We start from the raw sequence: 23,682 nt of genomic DNA on the forward strand, positions 1-23,682 counted from the left end.
CTGAACGCCCCGAGACTGGCATGAAGGGCTTTTTCTCTCCCTTTCGAGCATTCCTTCGGGCGTCGATTTGTAGAACCAAATCGAGCAACTCTGGAAAACCCGTAGGAACCACAGGAACTGTAGATAATGCATCTTTCAGTTCTTCAGAAAGACCCTTGTAGAAAACAGCCGTTTTCTTGCTGTCAGGCCATTGGGTTTCCGCCGTCAGTTGATTGAACCGGGCAACGTAAGACATAAGGGGTTGGTTGCCTTGTTGTAGGTTAAGCAACTCTAAATCTGTGGCTTGGGTAGAATAACGCATGTCAAAGACTTTACTCATAGCAGTCAAGAGATCGTCACAATCGTACAACAAAGGGCTATTCGTTTCTAACAAAGGGTTAGCCCAAGCAGCAGCTGTGCCCCCTAAATGGGAAAGCACGAAGGCTGCTTTTGTGGTTAGATCAGGAAAAGATGTAGGACGGCAAAGGAAATGGAGTCGGCACTGATTTACAAAGGTTCTATAGGTTTTGGGATCACCCGTGAACCGTTCCGGAGGGGCCAAGGGAAACTGAGTGGGCATAACCACGTTAATAGTTTCCTGTGGGGGTGCCGTAGTCCCAGATCCAGATGCCGTAGCCATTGGCACCTGTGCTCCCTGAGGACTACCATGCAAGGCATCTTGCATAACGTCCATACGGTGCCGTAACATGTCCTGTGCTGTAACCATTTCGTTTCTCAAATCGCTGATCAACTGTGTCAAAACAGCTAAAGGATCCGTACCCTCCATGGCTTCTGATTCTGTCAGAATGAACCCAAGTATTAACTGAAAAGGATACAATACTCAAAAAGATACAGGAGGTAGGGTCTTCCGGATCCCTGTTCACACGATTTGATAGTTGTGAAGTCAATTGAAGACCTTCCAAATGATACAACCCTCTGGCTGATAAAACAGGCAGAGCGATGGATCACTGGAAAGGGCGTGGGTAAGGTATAGAAAGCCAGCCTAGAACAAATTAAAGTATCATGAATAACTGCTCCAACCTGAGTATGATGAATTAGATAATGACAGGAATGTTCACACTGACCTTTAGTTTAGGGTAGAAGAATCCAGAAGTCTCTTGATGAAAAATGAAAGTAGAACAAACGGCAAGGAAGGGAAAATTAGTAAGGGAGACTTATCCCGAACGGAACGAGGCTCACGCTAGATACGGGTTGAATTCACCACAGGATAGCGTCCAAAAGTTCAGTTCAATGTCACCTTCCAATAATCCTTGAAAAGCTTCCTTCCCACGTAAAGTAATGTCTAAATGTAGGGATCAATCCTTCTGTTAATCTCACAGATGCAGGAGTTAGAAATAGCGCTCTTTTTGAGGAAAAAACAAAGTACACGCGGTTATAAACAGCCGCGAAGAAAATAACGTGTGCGTGTGGATACACGCGGGCAGGATTCACGCAGTCTTGGCAGCTGCGCTTGAAGACAGAGTGCGCGTGTGGATTTACACGCGGGCAGGATTCACGCAGTCTTGGCAGTCGCGTGTGAAGACAACGTGCGCGTGTGGATTTACACGCGGGCAGGATTCACGCAGTCTTGGCAGTCGTGTGTGAAGACAACGTGCGCGTGTGGATTTACACGCGGGCAGGATTTACGCAGTCTTGGCCAGCCGCACTTGAAGACAGAGTGCGCGTGTGGAATTACACGCGGGCGGTGTTCCCGCAGTCCGGAACAGCCGCGTTTAATGACAACGTGCGCGTGTGGGATTACACGCGGGCAGGATTCACGCAGTCTGGGCCAGCCACACTTGAAGACAGAGAGTGCGTGTGGATTTACACGCAGGCAGGATGTACGCAGTCCGGGCCAGCCGCGTATGAAGACAGAGTGTACGTGTGGATGTACACGCGGGCGGGATTCCCGCAATCAGGACCAGCCACGCTTGAAGACAGAGAACGCGTGTGAATTATCACGACCTGTAGGAATAGCTCCAGGAATCAGCGTGCGGCGGAACACACGCTATAGAAGGTTCATAAGTAGCTGTAGAAATATGCCAGGATGCAGATCAGAGGTTCAGCTACACAACGCCAATAGATTCGATCAGAAGCAGCGAGTGAATTTTCTACGCTGCTTAAATACGTAATACCGTAGTTCACGTGACGAAGCAAAAGTCACGTGAAGTTAGCGACGTGCGAAGTGCAAACGTCGTTTTCCCGGTAACGTATCGAATAACCTCCATTTGGAATAGAACGGTCTAGCTGTTCTACGAGCGTAGCGTCCAGCATGCATGACACAAAGTCACTAATTCTTTGCACAATCCCCAAGTGCACCACTGACTGGCATGTATGCAGATAGGTATCCCCTCAGTCAGCCATTCCGACCTTATCCAGTGCATATCCTTTGAGATACAGGGAACTCAACACTGATCGAAGATTCATACACTATAATGGACTGCATCGATTAAATGCCAAGAAAACACTGGGCCGATGCTACTAGTGACACCACGATGTAGCAGTGTTAGTCATGAAGCATACTGGCAGCACTGCATAGCATTACACAAACACACATTTGTTCACATGAAGAGCATGCTTACACAGTTCTATCGATAGAGGACAGATACACATACATACTGCCAAAAGCTTTTTAATATTTTTCTCATCAGACAACTGCAGTAACGCTAAAACGCAAGGCAACAAGAGATCCTGAGTAAGTTTGCAGATGCTTATGGCAATTCATTCGATGGGACTACAGGAGTACATATGGAGCCTGGTAGGACCATGTATGACTAACCTATAGGAAACCTAGCACCATATAAGAATGTAGAAATTGCATTATAATTTTAAGGAAAATTACAGAAGGTCTCAAGCTACAGGACATCAGACAAGGGAAGCAGGTTCAGGCTGCATGAAGCATAGACCGAGCTCACAGATAAGGTCAGAGATAAATAGGCACATTCCAAGCTCCAAATGACAAGGGGCCAGCTACAGGAAAACCGAATAAATCCTCATAAATGTAGACCTGAAGAGCTCGATTTTGTGGTCCACAACCACATGGTGCAGCCGAACTAGACAATGGGCATACACAAACTATTTAATAACTTGTACCTTGTTTAGCAATTGTGCTATACCCAAGCTTCTCCCTGAGCGCACTTTGCGGCAGTGTTGGCGCTCCGCTAATCTTCAGGCGCTGGTCGGCTCCATTAAGGAAAAATGGTCCCTGGCCTCCCCTCCCTCTATGACCTTACTTATTTCCCTGCTTCTGGGTGCTTTCAACCCCGCAGACTTCCTTCCGAGCCATCGTTTTCTGACCAACTAAGATTGTTGCGCCTTGGGGTAAAACAACTTGAGCGCAAATGGCGTCTGTGTTATGATACTACAGGCAAGTAGCAGCATCGGGCCAGTCTCTCAGCCTACTCACCGGCTATTCTCACAGCCAAATAACTTTACTTTGCAGAAAAGATTGGGACTGCCCTTAACCAACCTAAAACCCTATTTTCAGTAATTAATTCTCTGTCATCTTCTACCAAATGCACGCCCACTATTAGACCTACTTAGGAGTTATGCGACTCCCTATCTGATTTTGTTATCACTGAAGTTGAAACTATCCATGCTAATATTGCAGGGAGTCTCGTCCCTGGGACTCACACTGCGCCATCTGGAAATCTTCCCACCTCTCAGGATATTATCCTGGACCACCCCAGGCCATCCTGGTCACCAATATTCTCAGAAGATATGGTCTCCAAAGCTTTGATGGGAATTAAGTCCTGTGCTCCCTCGCATCCACTCCCTCTGGCAGTGATGAAACAGCTTTCTGCCAATCTTCTAGGCGGAATCACCTGAGCTGTAAATCTTTCCTGCCAGTCGGGTTTTATTCCTCCCGAGCTTAAGGCAGCCCTTGTTATACCTCTTTTGAAGAAGCCATCACTTGATCCCTCTCTTTCGTCTAACTTTCACCCCATCTCTCTCCTACCCTGTCTCATGAAACTGTTAGATTCACTGGTGTCCCCTCTACTGTCTTCCTTTGTTGAGTCATCTAAGATGCTTGACCCAGCCCAGTCCGCTTTTTGTCTTGGTAGGGGGACGGAAAGTGTTCTTGTCTCCATACAGGACGAGATGGCCCGGCTGGTTGACATGGGCGGTGTCAGCACCCTGATTCTTTTAGATGTCAGCAGCGTTTGACACCATGGATCATGCTACCCTGCTCACTTGCCTGGATCTGATCAGTGTCTATTGTCAGGTACTGGCCTCGGTTGGCTCCTTTCTGGAAGACAGATCCCAAACTGCTGTGGTGTTCCACAAGGCTCTGCTCTGTCCCTTATTCTGTTAAACATTTACATCTTTTTGCTGGTCTGCCTCATCCATTCCTATGGCATCAAGTGCTACTCGTATGAAGATGATACCCAGCTACTGATTTGCCTGGATCTGGATCAGGCTTAGGTGTTGTCATGTTTGCACAAGTGCCTAACTGCCGTGGGACAGTGGATGGGGCAGTATTGGCTGAAACTAAATGGGGACAAGACTGAGATGTTGGTGGTGGGTCCCCCCCAACCCATCACTGTGGATTTCCACTTTCTGGCCTTCTTCTTTGGGCTCTCTCCCGCTCCCTCCACAAAGGTAAAGAATATTGGCGTCATCATGTCAGCCAACCTGTCTCTAGGCCCCCAAGTTTCTGTGGTATGTCAGCAGGGGCATTTCCAGATGGGCTCTCCTTGACCAGGGGGCAGAGTATCTCTGTGCTAAATTTGAGCAGTAGATCCCCAACCTTCCACTGCGCTCAGTTTCAGCAGGTCCTCTATCGGTGCCACCCTATCACCATTTGCATCTAGGTGGTTGGGCTTTTTCTATTACTGAGTCTCAACTATGGAACAGTCTTCCATTGACTCTGAAGTCACTGTCCAATCGCTTACCCTTTCTGAATGATCTGAAGACCTATCTCTTCTAAGTATATTTGTTCTTGACTGGGTGCCTCCTTGCCTGTAGTCTTCCTCCTATCAGCGCCAAGATAGCCTCGGGTGAACGTGCGCTCTATAAATAACCTTAACATAACATAACCCATGGTAGGAAGATGAGCCATTCTCAGCAACCCAGGCGAGAAGTGAAACAAATGCTGCAACGTGGAGCTGACTGTCATAGGCAAAGGTGGTGTTACTAGCAGATACAATTGGGACACATAGGCCCTCATTATGAGTCCGGCAGTAAATGTTTCGGAAAAAATCGTCAGGTAGCCGCCTCACCCATAATGAATTACTGCCTCCTGGCTTGCCGGAATAACCAGGCCATTAAAGCCCTGGAGGTCTGGTAAGTTAGGCAGCAGAAATTGGTACTCCCCATTCCCATTTAAGTCTCATAGGACTCAATGGGAATGGCGAGCATGGAAGCACCAGGTTTGACCTGGCAGATGGGACGGCACCTGCCTGCAGAACCCGGAGTGTTCCGATCCGGCACCATTGTTACCGGACCAGCATGCTCGTAATGAGGCTGATAGTCATTTCACATCACCTTGAAGAGGTGCACAGAGGGCTGAGAACCAAGCTAGGTCCCAGGCATGGGGTGACCAGATCCAACCAATTAAGAGACAGAAATCCAGGGGTGGATGGCAGAGGGCAAGAGTCATTGGTAACTCTACGACCCTGCAACAATGTAATATATAGTTTCTTGGGGATGGGGCAGGTCAGCCACCTGACATATGAGTGCCAGTAGAATAACCTCTATATGGCATAATAGGTTTCTCACCAACAACTGATAGTACTGAACACATCAGGTCACTCTGTGGGCTTTCCTAGTGTGGATATAAATTAATACCTGTACCCGTAAAATGATTTCCTCCCACCACTGTCACTCTCCCTATCCTGGGTGTAGGTGTTTGTGGGGCTCCTGTATTCACATTCCATTGTGGTACCATTGCCTGTTGTGTCGGAATGTACTGCTGGGTCTGTACTTGTTCTGTTTACATAGGGGCTTGCTGTGGTTGCCCTTGTGTCGACTGTGATTGCAGCAGGATTTGTTGCGTTTGCTATATTTGCAGCACACGTGTCTGATACTTTGTGTGATCTTGGGCATAATACTCCAGTGGTCCTGTACTATACGGTGGAAAAAGCTCATCCCCCATCTTGGAGCTTACCAGTTCTGCTGCATGCCCCCTGTACCTCTGCATGTTCAGGCAATATGTAATTTTCTCCCACAATTCTCGCTCTGCTGTGGCTGTCTTCCATTAAATCCTCCTCCCCTTGAGGGTTTTGAAATCCACCTCCACATCTTCTAGATCCACTCCCTCTACCATGTGGCCAAAAATTGTACCCACACTGATCTACGGGTTACCCTACATTGATTGGCTGTGTAGCCTGTAACTCTTGTGTGACCACTCCTTCACTGCTCATCAGTACTGCTCCTTCTATAGCGAATTTTGACAAATGTTTCTGAACTTACTTTACTTCCTCAAGCTTCCTATTCTCAGCTTTTTTCTTTTTCTTCTCTTGTAACAATCAACAATGATGTACAATAGTCAACTGTATTTCTGGCCGTGGCATCGCTTCCATCCCTACCTGTTTTTTCATCTGCCTTTGCACTGGCTTCGGCAGTCCTTGACATAAGATATGATAAAATAATGCTACCGTTTTATCCCACGGTTCTCCCATCTCAAGACGCTAAAGTTCTTGAATCGCCTGAACATAGCCAACAGGATCTTCGTTCTCACCCATTTTCCTTGTCATAATCACGCCCATGTCTGATGTATCAAGATACTGTACTCTAAATGCCCTCCATACGTGTGCTCTACAGTTATTAAATGGTGCTTGATTGTGTGTCATGTTTTGTGCTGTCACACTCGCATATCCCGCTTGTCTCCAGATGTCATCAGCTCTCTCCCTTAAGATAGCTGCTAGTAAGCCTTTTACATCACCCACTGCTAATAGAATTCCCGCTGTCATTCTTTGTAATGCATAAATCCATTTACCCGCTCCTGTGGTCAAACTACGTCATTTGCATTTTAAATGCACTTTGTCCATCTGCGGGCACACTATATATTGTGGTCGCCTCCCCCTTTCACATGTGTGAACCCTTTTCTACAATCAATCGTATCCACCTACGCTTCTTGTCTTCCAGGTGGGGCTATGTTCGCCTGCTCGTCTTTGCCCTGGCAATGAGCTTAGTGTACTTACATGAGGCGGTGAAATGTACCCTATATTATGCAGCCCTCCTTGTGGTCATTCCGGATATGATATAGGTTGTGGTGTTTTTGCTTCTAGTTCTCCTAAATCAGACCACTTTACCCCTTTTCCTATGTATGGATCTATCGAAGAGCCACAGGTGTCCACTTCTTGCGTTCTCTCATTTTCTTCCTTTTCTTGGTCTGACATCATTACACCGTAAATGGTATGGCTGTTATCCCTTTCCTCATCATCAAGATCTAGTCTGCTTAGGGACAACATTATATGCTTTTACATCATTATTTCATCCGATCTACCTCGTGTTTCTATTGGTAGAGATCCCTTGATACTCCCTCTGGTCTCATAGCCATCTTTTTTCTTCATCTGTCTATATAATTCCCTGATCCTTTTCCCTATGCTTTCTGCCTCATGCTCATCAGCCCATTTCAGTACTCTAGGTATCTTGTGCAGCTACCTGCGGGGCTGTTGCAACCTTCTCTCTTCCTCCCATTGTTCCTGTTCTTCAAATGGTATTACACATCTGTTTACGATGTGGTTTATTTCATCATCCCTTTGTTCTCTGCTCCTTCTGATTTCCTTTTGTGCCTGTACTTCCCTTCTTCTCATCGCCCTCTTCTCTTCTAGCTCTCGCCTTCTCTGCAACCTTCTTTCTTTCAATCTCTGTGTTTCTATTTCCTCACATTTCTTCTTTTCCCCATCTTTTCTCTCTCTCTTTTTCCTGCTCTTTATACCTTCTTTGTTCTTCCTTTCACTTCCTCTCTTTTTCCTTCTCATCTTTGTATGCCCTTTCTCATTCCTTTTTCTGTCTTTCTTTTTACTCTCTTTCTTCTCTTTTTTTAAAAACTTTGTCGATACCCTTTCCGTCTAATTTAAGTAATATTTGTCCTCCCATCCACTAATTCTGTAAAATTGTCATTAGCTATATCTTTCTCTCTTTTTTTATCTTTTGCTTTCTTCTTCTATCTCTATCAGTATGTGCCTTATCTCATTACGCTCCTGATATTTACTACGTCCGGACATAGAGTCACATTCTTTAGTCTTATTTTCTTCTGTGCTATCTTCACTACTATAAGCAGTGGGTGTATATATAACGGATTAATATACCCCTCTGCTGTGTTTAATTCCTTTAGAGCGCCCTCCCCTTCATGCTGATTAAGCATCCACTCCTTCTTGGGTGGGTCTTCTCTCTCACTCTGATACATTTTCCATTGCTCTTAAACAGCTAACATTTTTGTACCTTTTTCCCTGTGTACACAGCATGTAAGTATGTTGTCATATGTTGCACTACTGTTCTTGAAGGGGAACCTTCTTCAGGCCAAGGCATGAACATTTTGTCAACGTACCTCTTAACCATTCAGCATGATATTTTCTAATCTTAGGTGTGTACCCCGGTAATGTTTTGCACAAGTGTAGAAGAGAAGTGTCTTCCATGATGACAAGTCATTTTTAACTGTCAATACTTACCGGACCTTTTATTCCTTATTTAAATATATCAAAACAATCAATTCAGGCAAGCACAATCAATCGCTGCCCATTTCCAAAAAATGATTCTTCAAAAATGTTCAAGTCTACACAATAATATTTGTTTCCTTCTTTGTTATAGTTATGTCATTCTTTACTGTCCTGTTGTTTTATTATCGACAATTTAAGAATCTTATTTTAGTATATTTTTTCTCAACTGTTATAATTGGCACCAATCACCTGTTTTTAGGGCCTGATAAACACCCAAATTATTACTATTCTTCTATTGTTCTATATTTTCAGTCTACAACCTAAATTATCACAACTACATGAACATATTCATAACCACAGCCAAATGGGCACAATCGTCTTCCCTACTGTCTCTAGTAAAAGTATCTCATCTCCATTCTATCCCATTTTGGAGTGTGAAACGCATCTTTCATATGGGCCTTGCCTCAGGTATCCCTTAAAAAATACCCCACTTGGAGTGTGATGTGTTGCCTTCTATCTCATTGAGAATAGGAATCGAGTTATCTCCCTCTCTTACACAAATCCTGTTACTGTTTCCGCGCTATATATATCTACACATTCAATATAATCCCTTCCCTTTTATTTGCCTCTTTCGATGATCTACTTACTTACGTTGCTCAGTTTGAGCCCTTCGGTATTGACTCTTCTCCAATCAACCAATTTTTCAAAGAGGCACCTGCGGACCATCTCGTTTTACATGCATGATTACTCTGCTCTCCACAGGAAACCCCACAATCTTCTAGGTAATGGTGGCAGATGTCAAGAACCCGAGAGTATGGATCAGAACCATCAGCACTGCTACCAAAATGTTGAGCAGCATCTGGAACATTCCAAGTGCAAAATGGGATTACCAAAACAAATGATCTCAGGCCCAAATAACTGGACAGACTCAAAGAATTTGGCAAAATACTACTTTATTATCAGTTCAATAAAGTAGGGAAACCTGGCGAACAAACAGTTTGTAGCTCACACACTGTCAATGCATTTCAATTATGCAAAAGGTTTTATACTTCAACATATGTCAGATATGACATCATCCTACATGACAAACTGTAGAAACCTACCAGGTGGAGGGATTGGTTAAGGGATCATATATACCTATAGCTTACATAAGTGTTAGTATCATCATTGGCTGCCCCTTATCTGGTAGGCACTCCTTGAGCAACCTCTTTGTAAAACACTGATAATAGCAAAACAACAGCAGCGGCTAGGCTTCTGCAACAATGTATAGTCCACCATTGCATAGCCCCTCATGATTGGTTGGCACTCTCTTCCAACCTTGGACATTCAGCTCATTAGTAGCATGTAAGCAACAAAACCAGGTGCAACCAAACGTTAGACAACCGCCCTCCTTAGCTAATTAGCCTACCATCTTTCATCAGATAGGCCCTAAACCAAGGCTTCTTTGCTGTGGTATACCTTGCTAAATGTTCTCTTCCTCTGAGCTTTAAAGTAAGTGAAGGTACATTGCTTTCTTTGTCTAGAGCTTTAGGAATAGGCCTTGTCTTCTGGTCTTGCACAACGTGTGAGGAGACCACCATTTTGCCCACTCTGTCCTTTTATTTAGTGCTATTTGATTCAATTATATTAGGTGCTATTACTCTCAGTGTCCTCTGGAGACTTGGTTGCTACCTTGCATGTGCTTTCTGCATCTTTGATTGTTCGATACTTGGCACTCACAATTATTCACTCCTATACTTAATATAAGAGAAATATGTCTTAAGTGCATGGCTTATCCTCTTTGACTCCTTTCATGCTTTGCAATTGCTTCTCGCTGCAACATCCTTGATTCTGAGCCAAGAAAATATCATTTGTTCTTGCACAAATCTGTATTACAGCACCTGTCAGCTCTGCAGCCTTGGTTTTCCTTCTCGAGGCTTATCGCTTATTATAATACGATGCTGATGTCCATTTTCTCAACATGTCTGCTTTACTCACATTATATTTCCTACTTTAGCAAGAGTCTACATTTTCTCATCTACCTTGCAATTCTGTGTATATACATCTACTGCATCTCTTGTTACTTATCTTCTTAGTTGATATGGTTTTCTTCATATTCACGTAGAAGTCTACTTCATCGTTTTAGTCACATCTTCATTCTCTAGATAAACATACATTAGGTTTAGTGCACCCACATATCTTTTCTTCTTCATGATGTAACTTCATACCTGTCAGACTTCACTTATGGTTCTTCTATGTCCAGTGGTGTCTGCAGGCTCATGTCTGCTGCATCAGTTCGGGGATACATTCGATACGTTTGTCTGAGTGCATAACATCTCTCATACCTTCGATTCAGTATTGGGATGATACCAGGTGTCATGCACAGTGTTCTTGTGCTGTTCTTCCAATATGACAGAGGTGAGGGGGTGGACTCTATAAATGACAGTTGCATCTGCCTCTCTGCAACTAAATAAATGACAATCTATATTGAGCTACTGGTTCAACATACATTAGTAGGGGTCCCTGCAAAAACAATATTTTTCTGGAAGTGACCTGGATTGGATTGAAATAGTTATAGAGCCAGGGGTGGACTGTCCTATAGGGAACTCTGGAGATTTTGCAGTAGGCCTCTATACTCTGGGCCTCTCTTGTGTGGTAACCTATTATATTTCACATTTTCTCATAGGAAAATGGTTGGGCTTGCTGAAAATGTGTAACACAGGGCCACTTTGAAAATTATTTCCAGGGCCTATTTTGGTTCCTAGTCCACCCTTGAGTGCTGATTTAACCTAATGAGCAAACATAATTGCCTATGGAAACTGGAGAGCATTTAAGGGCTTAAGCACGTAGATGAGTCTTAAGTTCCTCCCTGAAAGTAGTTAACAGTATTTAAGAGACACATTTCAAAAGGGTCATACTATCAAAGTCGTTAATTCTACACAGAAAAACCATTTCACCCCCTAGTTTAATATTTCAAGGCAGAGACAAAAAGGAGATGATGTGCTTGTCATCTCTGTGCACATGGAGGGACATAGTGGTGAGGTTTATTAGACAAATACATAGCATTTGCATAGTCCAGCCAGGAATTTGCAAGAATTTACAGAGAGACTCCCCGTTGCCTGCCCACACAAAAACAAAATGGCACAACCTGGGGAAGGGCCTCAGGGAGCTTGGAACAGCGGGCAGAGAATGTATATTCTTGTGCACTGTTCCAGCCACTTGATTGGCCCTGGATGCAAATGTGTGATCTTCCACAAAAAGCAAATTCAACTATACAACAATTGAGTTTGGCCATGGGTTGCCTTCCTTTGGCATTATGTCTAAACCCAAGGCTTAATAATGCCAAAGATGTTCAGATGTTTGGGAAAGTAAGAGTTTCATGAAAAAGTGTTAGGAGATGCAGCAATGCTTAATGTTTAGGTTTCGACATGTCCATTATAAACATGGTAAGAAGCTATTACATAGTTTCTTCCAAACATAAATCAAAATGGGCCCATAGAATAAAAATGTGTTCTAAGGTGCCAGACATCTGCCCATTATATGGCAATTAAGTCTTTTTGCTCAACCTAATTTCATTTTGTTGCATAATTGTAAAGCCGGTAACATTCAAATATGTTTGGCTAACAAAGCAAACTATGCTTATTACTACTTTCAAGAGGACCCTCAGTTTATTTTTATGGAAAAATATAGGTGATTGTTGTCTACTCAGATTGCCTACTGTTTCCTCGAGAGTATAACCTTGTGTTTAGCTCACTTAATTTCATTTAAGTTTCCCATGTAAAGTAACTTTGTAGCTGTTTTGGTTCGATGCAAGCTGAGTACAAAGACTATGCAAACATAGGGGCCTGTCATCTAGTCATTATTATTGCTGAAGCTTTGGCCTGCGTTGATTAGCTGAGTAATTAAACATGCAGCTTCCACAGCCTGCTATAACGGTTCAACAATATGTTTTCATTTCTGTTCCCACAGATGTGGGATGAAATATATCCCGGGATGCCAGAAATACAGAGGCCAGCACCGAAATTTCAGACATCAAGGTCTATTGTACCTAAGTCTAAGGAAAGAAAGTGGGCCTGACTCTAAAAAGTGTAAATGCATTTCAGGGAGGAAAATAAAGACATATGGCTGACAAATCCATGGAGAGATGCACTGATATTTCAAGAAAACGCAGTGCACAGTATCTTCAATGGAATACCAAATTATGTCCAAGCAGCTTAAGTAAAACTGAGTTCACTACATGTAAAATAAAAGAATGTCATTTTCGTTTTTCAGCATCCAATTTGCCAATATGTGCAGCAAAATGCTCACCAGGCTTTTCAAAGTGTGAACATGGTTTCTGCCTATACCCAACTCATCCACATGGACAATTTCAAAGCAATGCGCATGTATGCTGAAACTGTGAAAGCCTTATAGGATGCCGTGTAAAACTACATTGTATATTAATTTGAAAGGCCATGTGCTGTTGGTCATTTCTCGCAATGTGAAACTAACCTCCAGGACCTCCCTCTGTTGCCCTGGAGATTCAGGCCTGGTTTTCTTCCTCCATTATTGCCCTTCCTTAAAAATACAAGCAGGAATACTTTGTAGATCAGAAATACAGTGGAGACCAGATAAAGACATCTCTGTTCTGCAGCACGAATGACCTCCAGGTCACAAGTCCCATAAAAACCCATCAGTGTGGCCATTAGGCTGCTCTGCTGGGTCACATGCTTGAAGGGAAATGAAACTGGGAGAGTAAGGGAGGGGGCCAGAGAGACAGAGGATATGAAACTGCAGAGTGAGTAAATGGGAGAAACACATTTTATCGCATAAAAGGCGTACATGTCACAATGGTAATTCCAGGCTTTTATTAAAGTTGACAGTCACCCCCTTCTAACCATGCTAAAACGATTTTGGTGTGATGAATACAACTGTGATTTGGGCCTTTCCGTGATTCCAAGAGATGTGAAAGTTGGTAAAAGCATGCTGGTAATTATTAACATGACGACTGTAAAAAGGCATATTTTTCACTGATATGGTTCCTGCATAAATGAAGAAAAACTGGATCCCTGCACTGGAAGGTCTTGCACACTCCAAACTAGTCTCATCTGATTTGCTTTAAAATGTAGTTCTCAATAATGTAGTCCTACATGTAAAGATTTGAAAACTAAGGGTACTTGCCATGTGTGCTGAGATTTGTATGTCCTAATGCAGACTGAGCCCACCTGTCAAAGTGAGATGATGAAGCTCTCTCCTCCCAGAGCCATTCCAAAGCACTTCCCCATTTCCCTGTCCTATAAGCACACAGTTAGTGAACATAAACCAATCCTTTTTGTGGAAATAATGACAAGTTTGTGATGTCATTTGCCCTATAAATAAGCCAGTTTGCATCAGAACTGGACTTCTTCCAATAATTCCGAGAGGCGACTTGCTGCTGAAATCTGGCGAACAACATCCCAGAAGAGGGGCCTAATTTTGCATTGGAGACAGGAGCCAGGAGACATAGAAGCTGACTGGGACCCCTTGGCGGAAAGATAGGAGATCATTGACTGACCCCTTGCTGCCCCAGCAGTGCCCTGGTGCTCCCTGATGCCCAGCTCCAGGTCTCTCCTGTAAGTAGAACGACCCCAAAGCCATAGATTGTGTCGGCCCTGTATTCTTCCAGCATTGCTTAGTTATTCCCCCATTGAAACTATCCTGTTTGTCTGTGTAGATCCCCAGCATATTTATCAAACTAAATCAATGAATTCACCTATTGAATTCACGGGATCTGTCTTGTTAGCATTGGAAACCAACAATCTTTTCCCAGTGTGTTTTGAACCGATATAAGCATAAAGAACTGCTAAAATAATTAATCCCAAACCTTGCTTCCACGTGTGGATGCAGGGTGCGGATGAAATTCCCGATTGTGCCCCATCATTTTAATCCGAAGTGGGAAGCATGTGCATATACAAGGTGCAAATCGAAATTGCCCCTGGGTACCCATTGCGCTCTGCAAAATGCATTGACAATTTCTTTCTATTCTTTCACATTGCAGATTGGCTAAACATCCCTAAATTGATTTTCCCATTGTGATAAAATCCCCAAAGCACAATGTGATATTATTAGGTGTAACAAAAAACAATTTTTTCCCATTGCTTTTATGTCTCCCATATTGGTCCTGTGATCAAACATTCCAAAAACTGATGTTCCCATTGTGGGCTGACTAAAACTCCAAAGCCCTGCCTTTTCTTTTTAGGTGTGGCAAAAACGAATTTCCATTGCTTTTCTTTCTTTCATATTTTTTCTGTGAGTAAGATCTCAGATCCTATTTTCCCACTGTTTTCCAACTCCCTGCCACTGGCCTTCCAGTCAGAGGAGTCAAGTGGTATTGATGTTTGGAGGGTGAGGGTTGCTGGGAGAAAAGCATAACCCTGTTTGAAATCACTGTGTGTGTTGGATTGTTCTCTTCTTGTATTGGTGGGTGATTTAAAAGGAATTAATTGTGACAGCATATCTCGATGTGGGTGCTTTTAAAGAAGTTGTTTCTTCTTGTGTTGCCAGAACATTGGAGGCTGATGTAATCTATTTGTGGTATTTGGCTAAATAAATTAATTAATAAATATATTCTTAAGACACACCGGCCTTGTTCCTGGTCCATTGTGGTACTGGGTACTTGTTGAGGGTGGGTGCGAGACGGTTGGAGGCTTTACCACATTGAACTTAAAAAACAAAAAGTGTTTTATTGTGCGCCACATTCATTGTGGGAAAGGATCTACCTGACTTGAGTGTGACCGCATAACAAACCGCGACACAGACATTTCATTATTAATATCATTATTGCGCCTTTCATCACTAAGCTAATCAATGCATCTTTCAAAACAAGCATGGTCCCGACTAATCTGAAAGATGCTTGGGCCCTTCCTCTACTAAAAACAAAACAACCTTGATGCTAACATACCAACCAATTACAGATCCATAACTACAGTGTCTTCCCTCTCAAAAATCCTAGACTGTGCTGCCTACTTACAAATCCAGAAACACCTTGAATTGAACAATCTCCTTGGCTTGAGACAATCAGGCTCCAGACTAGGTCACGGCACAGAATCAGCCTTGATTGACGTAAAATCTCAAATGGACGAACTAAAGGACAAAGGCAACTTATCCCTGCTACTATCTTCCGCTGCCTTTGATTTAGTCAATCATAAAGTCCTCTGTAAACACCCATCATCATAAGCCTACTCTTCAACCAAAGCTACCAGATGGATACAATCATTCCTGGACAACAGAACCATGAGGGTTTTCGCACCCTCAGCGACAGCCGAACTGGCCGCTGTCACCTGTGGAGTACCTCAGGGTTCATGCGTATCCACCATCTTAAACAACATCTTTACTAAGCCCCTGTTCAACAAACTCAACAATCTGGGTGTCACCAACACTAATTATGCAGATGACACCCAAATGCTCATCCGTGTCACAGGTGACTATGACACAGATACTAAATTGCTCAATGAAATCTACCTGATCATTTAAGCATGAATGGCCATCCACAGCTTATGCCTCAATGACAACAAGACAGATCTACTCCTCATTGCATCACAGAGCAAATTGAATAAATTGGACAAAGAATTCAAATCTTTCAACATAGACGGCATAGACATCAAAGTCTCTAAGGAATTGAAGACCCTAGGAATTTATTTACAATGATAATGATAATGATGTGTTATTTATATAGCGCCTTAAATTTAGACTTCTCGCTCACTCTCACTGAACAAGTCAATGCCACAGCCTCTGCCACGGCTTATACATGCAAACTGATCAACGCCTACAGACTGTTCTTATCCACAGAAAGCTGCACTACTTTAGCAAGAGCCATCATATTGTCTAAATTAGATTACTGCAATGCCCTCTAATTAGGGACTAGCAACTGCTACATAAAAAACTACAAATACTGCAAAATAATGCGCTGATGACTGCTCTCAATATCCCAAACACTCACCACATCTCTGCAGCTAGACACCACGCACACTGGTTGCCAGTTCAAGACAGAATTGCTTTCAAAGCCTTAGCTCGAACTCACAAATGTCTTTCCTACGCAGCTCCCAAATATCTCTCATGCAAATTCACCAGAAACCAGTCTGACAGACCGACACAGGCATCCCTCACCCACTGCCTCAAAGTTCCCAAATTCAAGCTACAAAAAGCAGGAGGCAACAGCGTTCCTGTACTTGCCTCTAAACTATGGAATTCCATGCCATTAGCCCTAAGAGCTGAATCCTCATTCTGGGGATTCAGAAAAAAAGTAAAAATGTCGCTGTTCACACAAGGACTCCCATAGGTACCTGGCTTACACTGCTCACATATAGGTGGTCATGCAAATAAGATTGCTGGTCTTCTTTACAATACACTTGTAATATACCCTTCGAAATGGTTTAACTCTAACACTTTGTGATGTCTAATGTGACGACTATTGCTTTTTTCCTGTAACCCTGTTTAGCAAGGTGTTTCACACCTGCCTGCCTGTAACTACAATGCATGTAACCTTAATATAAGCTTTCTGTATGTGCCCAGATACCCCAGGGTCAGGCGCGCTCTATAAATGAACACATACATAAATAATGTCAAATAACACCTTCAAGCCCAAAATTACCCCAGTCATAAATCGTGTTCAAATGAATGCTGTAACACCTACAGATCTGTTGGTGTAAAAGTAGTAATGTAACACTCTGAAATGGATACAGGCATACATGTGGTATGACTATAACTATCATTTGCAGCATGATTGGATTTTTGCACTTTACCAAGAACCGATAAAACAGTCATACCAATGCAAAGTTGGCATCAACCTTGAAGTAAACCTGATAGTTATGGCTGATGGAAAGAAGATCCGACAGTGTCAAGAGCATATGCCCATTTCTGTGTGGGAAATATTTGAGCAGCATTCATGCCTTAGCTTTAACTCCAAAGCAACTGGAGCAGCTGCTCTGTAGAGCACTATCCTACATGTTTAAAGGTTATTTAAAGGAGCCTAGGTTTCATTCACACCATGAATCCTGCAACTAAGTGACGTGCCCAGTTGAGAAATGTGGAAATGCCTAAGCAGTTCCATATGCGGGCTGAGGGGTGCTTGTTTCAGTATAACAGAGCAGATATCTCATAGAATACATCATATGTTATGCTTTCTGCATCCAGCCCTTTACTAGCTCTCCATGCATTCTTTAGTTTTTTCTTCATCATCTCTTGTGCTATTGCCACCCCAACCGACAATACACACCCAGGGCAAGGAAGGGAAGAGAAAAAGAGAGAGAGTGAAAGAAAGATAACGATAAAACAAGGACATATGGAGGAGGAGAAAGAAGATAGGTGAAGTCATATAGGCCATATTAGGGAGAGGGCCTGTGACTGACCGAGGCACTATCAATGAGAAACTAAGTAGCATTAGGACGAGAGACTAGAACTAAGGCTGCAATTCTAGGACTAGGTACTAGGGCTAGGTCTGGGTGGAAAGGACAAGGGGTTAGGAGAATGCACCAGGATGAGAGGATAGAATAAGAGACTAGGACTGAGAAGAAAGATTAGGATGAGATTTAGGACAAGAGATTAGGGATGAGATATTACAGGCTAGAACTCGAATGAGGGAGTAAGACAAATGACACAGAACTAGGATGAATGATGAATGACTAGGATGAAGGGCAGGGATGAGGCTAGAGGACAAGAGACTAGGATGGGGATGAAAGACTTTTATGAGAGACTGGTATGAGCAGCAGGGATTAGGTCTAGGGTAAGGATGAGGGATTAGAATAAAAGACTAACATGAGGGAATTGAATGAGGGCATAGAACTAAAATGATAAATTAAATTGAGGAGCTAGGACAATGGATTAGGACTAACCAAGGGAATAGGACTAAAGACTACGCTGATGGATTAGGAGGTGGAACTAGTAGCTAGGACGAGGGACACATGACTATGGCTAAAATGAGGGACTAGGATGAGGAACTAGTAGAAGGATGAGGGGCTAACACTAGAATGATGGACTAGGATGAAAGAATAGACTCACAGGCAAGGATGAAGAACTAGAATGAGGCATAGTACTTGGATTAGAGACTAGGTCAACACACTAGGACGGCAGACTATGATAAATAAGTATGATGGGATATGTGGAAGTAGGATGAGGAACTTGGATCTGATATAAGGATGAGAGATGAGGACAGGAAAAAGTACTGGAATGGAATGAGAAGCTAGTTCTATTATACGATACTAGGACTAGGAATAGGGTGAGAGGCAAGGAGAAAGAATGGGGTGAGAGATTAGAACTAGGACGAGAGGCTAAACCAAGTATAAAAGGCCAGCAGGAGTGACTAGGACTAGGGTAAGAGACTGCGACTGTGACCCAGACTCCATAAATTACAGGGCTGTGCATTGTGAGTGGCAGGGCACAGAAATAATATTTATTGAATCTAATGTCGCATTACCTACTGACATGCTAGAAAGGGGAAGCTGTCTGATATCTAGAAATGAAATTAACCATGAACCCCCTAAATATTGACCCAGCAAGAAGTTACCTGCAACATCTGGGAAGAGGGAGGTACAATATACTGAGTTGTGTTCCCAGTCTGTCAATGGAATGAAGTAAAATGGGAGCTCATGTTTCTGTACAGATCTTAACACAAGCTGGTCCTTTTCACCAGTCTGTTGAGACAGATAGCAAAGAATGTCCACATCACCAGCTCAACATACGAATCCAAGGCGTTTCAAAAGGGTCAGCCTTGCAGGGTACTCGTGCCTGCTTCCCCTGCATGCATATGATGCTTCTTGTTTACCACATTTTATAGACCGAAAATACTCTCTTTTCTCCCTCGTCAGCCCCTCCCATCCCCATAGCTCTCCTAATTGTTAATGAGTATTAAACGCATCATTTGACTTGTGCATTTGCCAGCTGCATTTGGTTGTCAAAAGCTCTGTATAGACATTCACCATAGAAAGCATTCTTTACTGATCCCTCTTTCTGTGCAAGCCATCATTCACGCCACCATTATTCGGCCACATTGACCAGGGGTTGCTTGATGTATGGCTCAATGAGTAAGTAAGCGCTTTGCTTAATTCTTCTTTGAACGTTAGTTTTTTGGTGCGCAGTTATATTTTCGTGTACGTGTCGTGTAAGTGAGAAAACGGACCTGCGAATCTAACTGAGGTGGTCTATAAAAAGGAATTGGGGCAGGGGAACACCAGGTAGTGTATCCCTTATCCTCGATGACACCATGACGCAGCATGGCTTTGCATTTGTGAAATTGTACAATGTGTGTAGGCTATGTACTATAGGAATGGGTGTTTAAACATTGTGATCACTTGTATGGTGTAGCCCTATGAAATGCGACGAGGGTGCATATATCTACTATCAATTCGCACGTCGCATAAAACCCTTTCTTTCCAATGGGTCATACTAACGCACAGCAGAGACGCTGATAGACAGCGTGACGCGCGCAGATAGGTAGGCTGACAGGTATGTAGGCAGGAGGGGAATGGCAGCATATACCATGAATAATTCAATAAGGGCAATGACAAAATGGCAAAATGGTAACTCAACAGGAAGCCTGCCTGATTCATGCTGGCAGCTGCAGGGTTTGTTTAATTAGTACTGCACCCTGGGGAGCTTTAATAGCCACCAGCGTTCTGAAGTTTAGATAGATAGTTTCTGCTATTTTTGTTTATATATGTATACATGTGCCTTAAGAAAATTCACTATAAATGAATGCAATTTAGAAGCATGAACACACAGACTTTTGATTAGATATGAAAAGGCTATAATTTTTCGAGAGTGTGTGTGGGGGGGGTGAGTGTGCGTGCCTGCCTGCCTGTGTCACAGAGGTTAACTACTTTGGTGTCATGACATGGTAATTTAGACAAAGCTAAGTCTGCTAAATATATACATGCTATCATTTTTTGTTTGAGCAATTAGGTGGTGCTTGTGCCACCCATAAGTCAAAACGATTGCATTACAGTACAGCTAGGGGGAAATGGAATATGAGGAGGTACACAAAGCATGTAGGTGTTGTTTGGCTATCTGCCCACCCATTGACTGCCCCAGGCTATGCCAATCCCTATGGCCATACCCAACTAGTTCCCGCCCATCTATGCCCAAAATATCACCTCATGAGAACTCTTGAGCTCGCTTTTACCAAGCCCTACCATCAAACTGTGTGCTTGAAATGCCTGTCAGTGTTTTTTCAAAGCAGTCTACTGAGAGTAAATTACTTAATTGGAGATGTCAATGTGCTTCTGGTATAGTAAGAATGTCTTAACCCGGTCTGCCTTCAGTCACTTGATTTATAAGTACTATGCGTGTACTTCAATGAAGTCCTGTAAAAACAAGCATTGCTAAAGCCAACAGTTTTGGCTTGTGTATAATTATTAGGCATTTGCCAGGCAGGCACTGCCAGCAGATGCCGAGGTACTCGCATCATTTTGCACCTGCTGCCATCAATTACCAGTCGATACCAGTTTGGTAATGCCTGGCAGGTGCCTCTCCAATGCCTATACAAAAGCCCAAACGTTTGGGATTGCCAATACTTGCGCCTGGGTGGTCTTCTCAACCTGGATCCTAATTATAATTGCAAAATGGCCTTGACAAGAGGCCAGTACTGTGGCTGTAAAGAAAACACTAAGGCAAACTCCAAAAGAAGATGACAGGAGAACAGGCTGGAATGTTACCTTCCCTTGGAAAAGGTGCAGCATTGATTCACCCTTGATATGGTCTGGTGGGGAGGGTTGGTGATGTGGGGACCAAACCAGTATTGACTGATGCCCTGGCTCGCATGATTTATTGTTTGGCTGTTCTGTTAAATATGCTAGGTACCAGCATTCAAGGTAATTGAGCTTTGTATTCAAGGTCTGCCATATAGGACATGGCCTACTTAACAGGCACGTCTTTCATCCTTACTAGAATTTCTCAAGTAATCTGCCCATTCTGACAGAGTCTTCATATGGCAGTTCTAGGAGTATCCCCCGACTGTCACCATCTAATAAAATACATTCTTGGAAAACCTTCCACCAATTCCTTTGTGACACACCTAACCACATTCTTCTTCTTCTCAAGCAAGGCATTTCTGAGAGGAAACCTTTCATCCCATCTGGCGTAAGCCTTGGATGAATTATTCCTCCAAGTCCTGAAATCACCAGAATTTTCTGCCATATTCGGGATCTGCTGAACTTACTGAACTTTAAGAAATTTGGGTAAGCAAGTTTGGCAGGCAGATTTTCATGGCTATGTATAAGGGTGAGGCTGGAGCTCTTCATAAATTGCTGGGAATCTTTCAGAGACAGAGAGGAGGATGTTGTAAACTGGTATCTGTTGCTGTTAGAGATCTTGAGAATATAACTTTCTTTTCTAGGTAGTGCTTTTTGGGCTTGTGCATTTAATATATTTATAGGAAGAGACAGAAAGAAGGAACGTATAAAAGGAAAAGAAACTTTAGGTATCTGTGTTGTTGCATTTTACTTTCATGTTTAGGTAGGGCTTCTTGGACTTTGAAACAAAATATCATTGCATGTTGTGCATTTAACAGAATTGGAGAGAACTTATTTTTACAAGCAGGGCTTAAAATCCGTTTGCATTTCACCGAATATGAAGCTAGCCTTTGTGATTTTCTTTGAAAGATGTCACTTTGTCTGGCATGCAACTCAGCAAGTTGCTTTGCATTTATGCAGTGCAGCAGCTTGAATGAACACGCACTCACATACAAGTGATAGAATTTAATTACATTTTTTTGCCACACCTATGGGCGGACAGGAAAAAATGTGGGGATGCTAGAATAAATGTTGGAGATGGTTGTAGGCAATTAGTAGCAGGTTGATTGGCAGTGCTTGACCACATTGTGAGCAGTAGATCAGAGGTGATATTTCTGCTGAGCCACATTGGTTGAACGGGTGTACTAATACACAAAGCAGTTGAATGATTTTGGGGAAAGAGACATTTTGGGGGTGCTCGAAGAATTGTTGAAGGCACTGGTGGACAATTAGTGGCAGTTGCTTTGGCTGTGCGGAACAACACACTACCTACTTGACTGCACTGTGAGCAGTAGACCAAAGGAGGATATTATGCCTTGTGTACTGTGAGAAAACAGAAGGTGTCCCGCCCGCTTGTCCCAAGGGATCTCTCTCTCACGTGGCTAGGGCATGGTCATCACCTTTGGATCCAGACCCCGTGGGTGGAGCACTGCGGGAGGATCCAACACACCCATTGAGTTGGGGAGACCAATGCAAGACAAGTCTGTGTGGAAGTCAAGGTTGCAAGCGGCAGTGAGCGCTGGAAGCAACATTGTTAAATGTGTGTGATGAAAGACCCGAGTAAAGCTAAACTGTTGATGAATGTCTGAATTTGAAGAGGAAAGATACAATACCATTAACAGAGTGGTCCGGCACTGTGAGAGTGCTCAATCAAAGGTCTCTGTAAGGTATCCCACCAAGAGAAACAAAAGCCAAAAGATTGGTGAGAATATGGTATGAAGTGAATCGAAGTGGTCCTGCGACGGTTTAAGCAAAGCCCGTCGCACATTCGAAAGTCTTTGATTTTGATATCAAGCAGAGCCTATGTCATTGGAAGTCAAATCCGGGTGTGTATTGGTCAGCAAATTTGGGTGTGTTTAGAAAGTCAAATCTGGATGTGTTTAGAAAGCCAAATCCGGGTGTGTACTGGTCAGCAAATTTGGGTGTGTTTAGAAAGCCAACTCTGGGTGTCTTTAGAAAGCCACATCCGGGTGTGTATTGGTCAGCAAATTTGGGTGTGTTTAGAAAGCTAAATCTGGGTGTGTTTTAGTCTGCAAATGTGGGTGTGTTTAGAAAGTCAAATCTGGGTGTGTTTAGAAAGCCAGATCTGGGTGTGTTTTGGTCAGCAAATTTGGGTTGTGTTTAGAAAGTCAAATCTGGGTGTGTTTTGGTCAGCAAATTTGGGTGTGTTTAGAAAGTCAAATCTGGGTGTGTTTTGGTCAGTAAATTCGTGTTTTCATTTTTGTTTCATCTTATTTTGGTCCTCAACTGTAACCGGCTAGCCCAGTGACCTACCATTGTACTTGCATTTTTTTCCACTGCCCTCTCTCTACCTGACCATGGCTCTGTCTGTCTCTCCTATCTACTCAAACTGCTACATTATCAACTATCCTCCCCTT

The 23,682-nt window shown here is 43.2% G+C and overlaps 1 protein-coding gene across 14 annotated transcripts in view; it reads right to left on the reverse strand.

Moving 5' to 3' along the window:
• Positions 1-23,682, reverse strand: part of ERC2 (ELKS/RAB6-interacting/CAST family member 2) — a 4,434,974-nt gene that overhangs the window by 3,283,033 nt on the left and 1,128,259 nt on the right. The window lies entirely within an intron of this gene.

The sequence above is a fragment of the Ambystoma mexicanum genome, chromosome 2p (assembly GCF_040938575.1).
Source record: "Ambystoma mexicanum isolate Mex_15411 chromosome 2p, UKY_AmexF1_1, whole genome shotgun sequence".
In the NCBI taxonomy this organism is placed as follows: Eukaryota; Metazoa; Chordata; class Amphibia; order Caudata; family Ambystomatidae; genus Ambystoma; species Ambystoma mexicanum.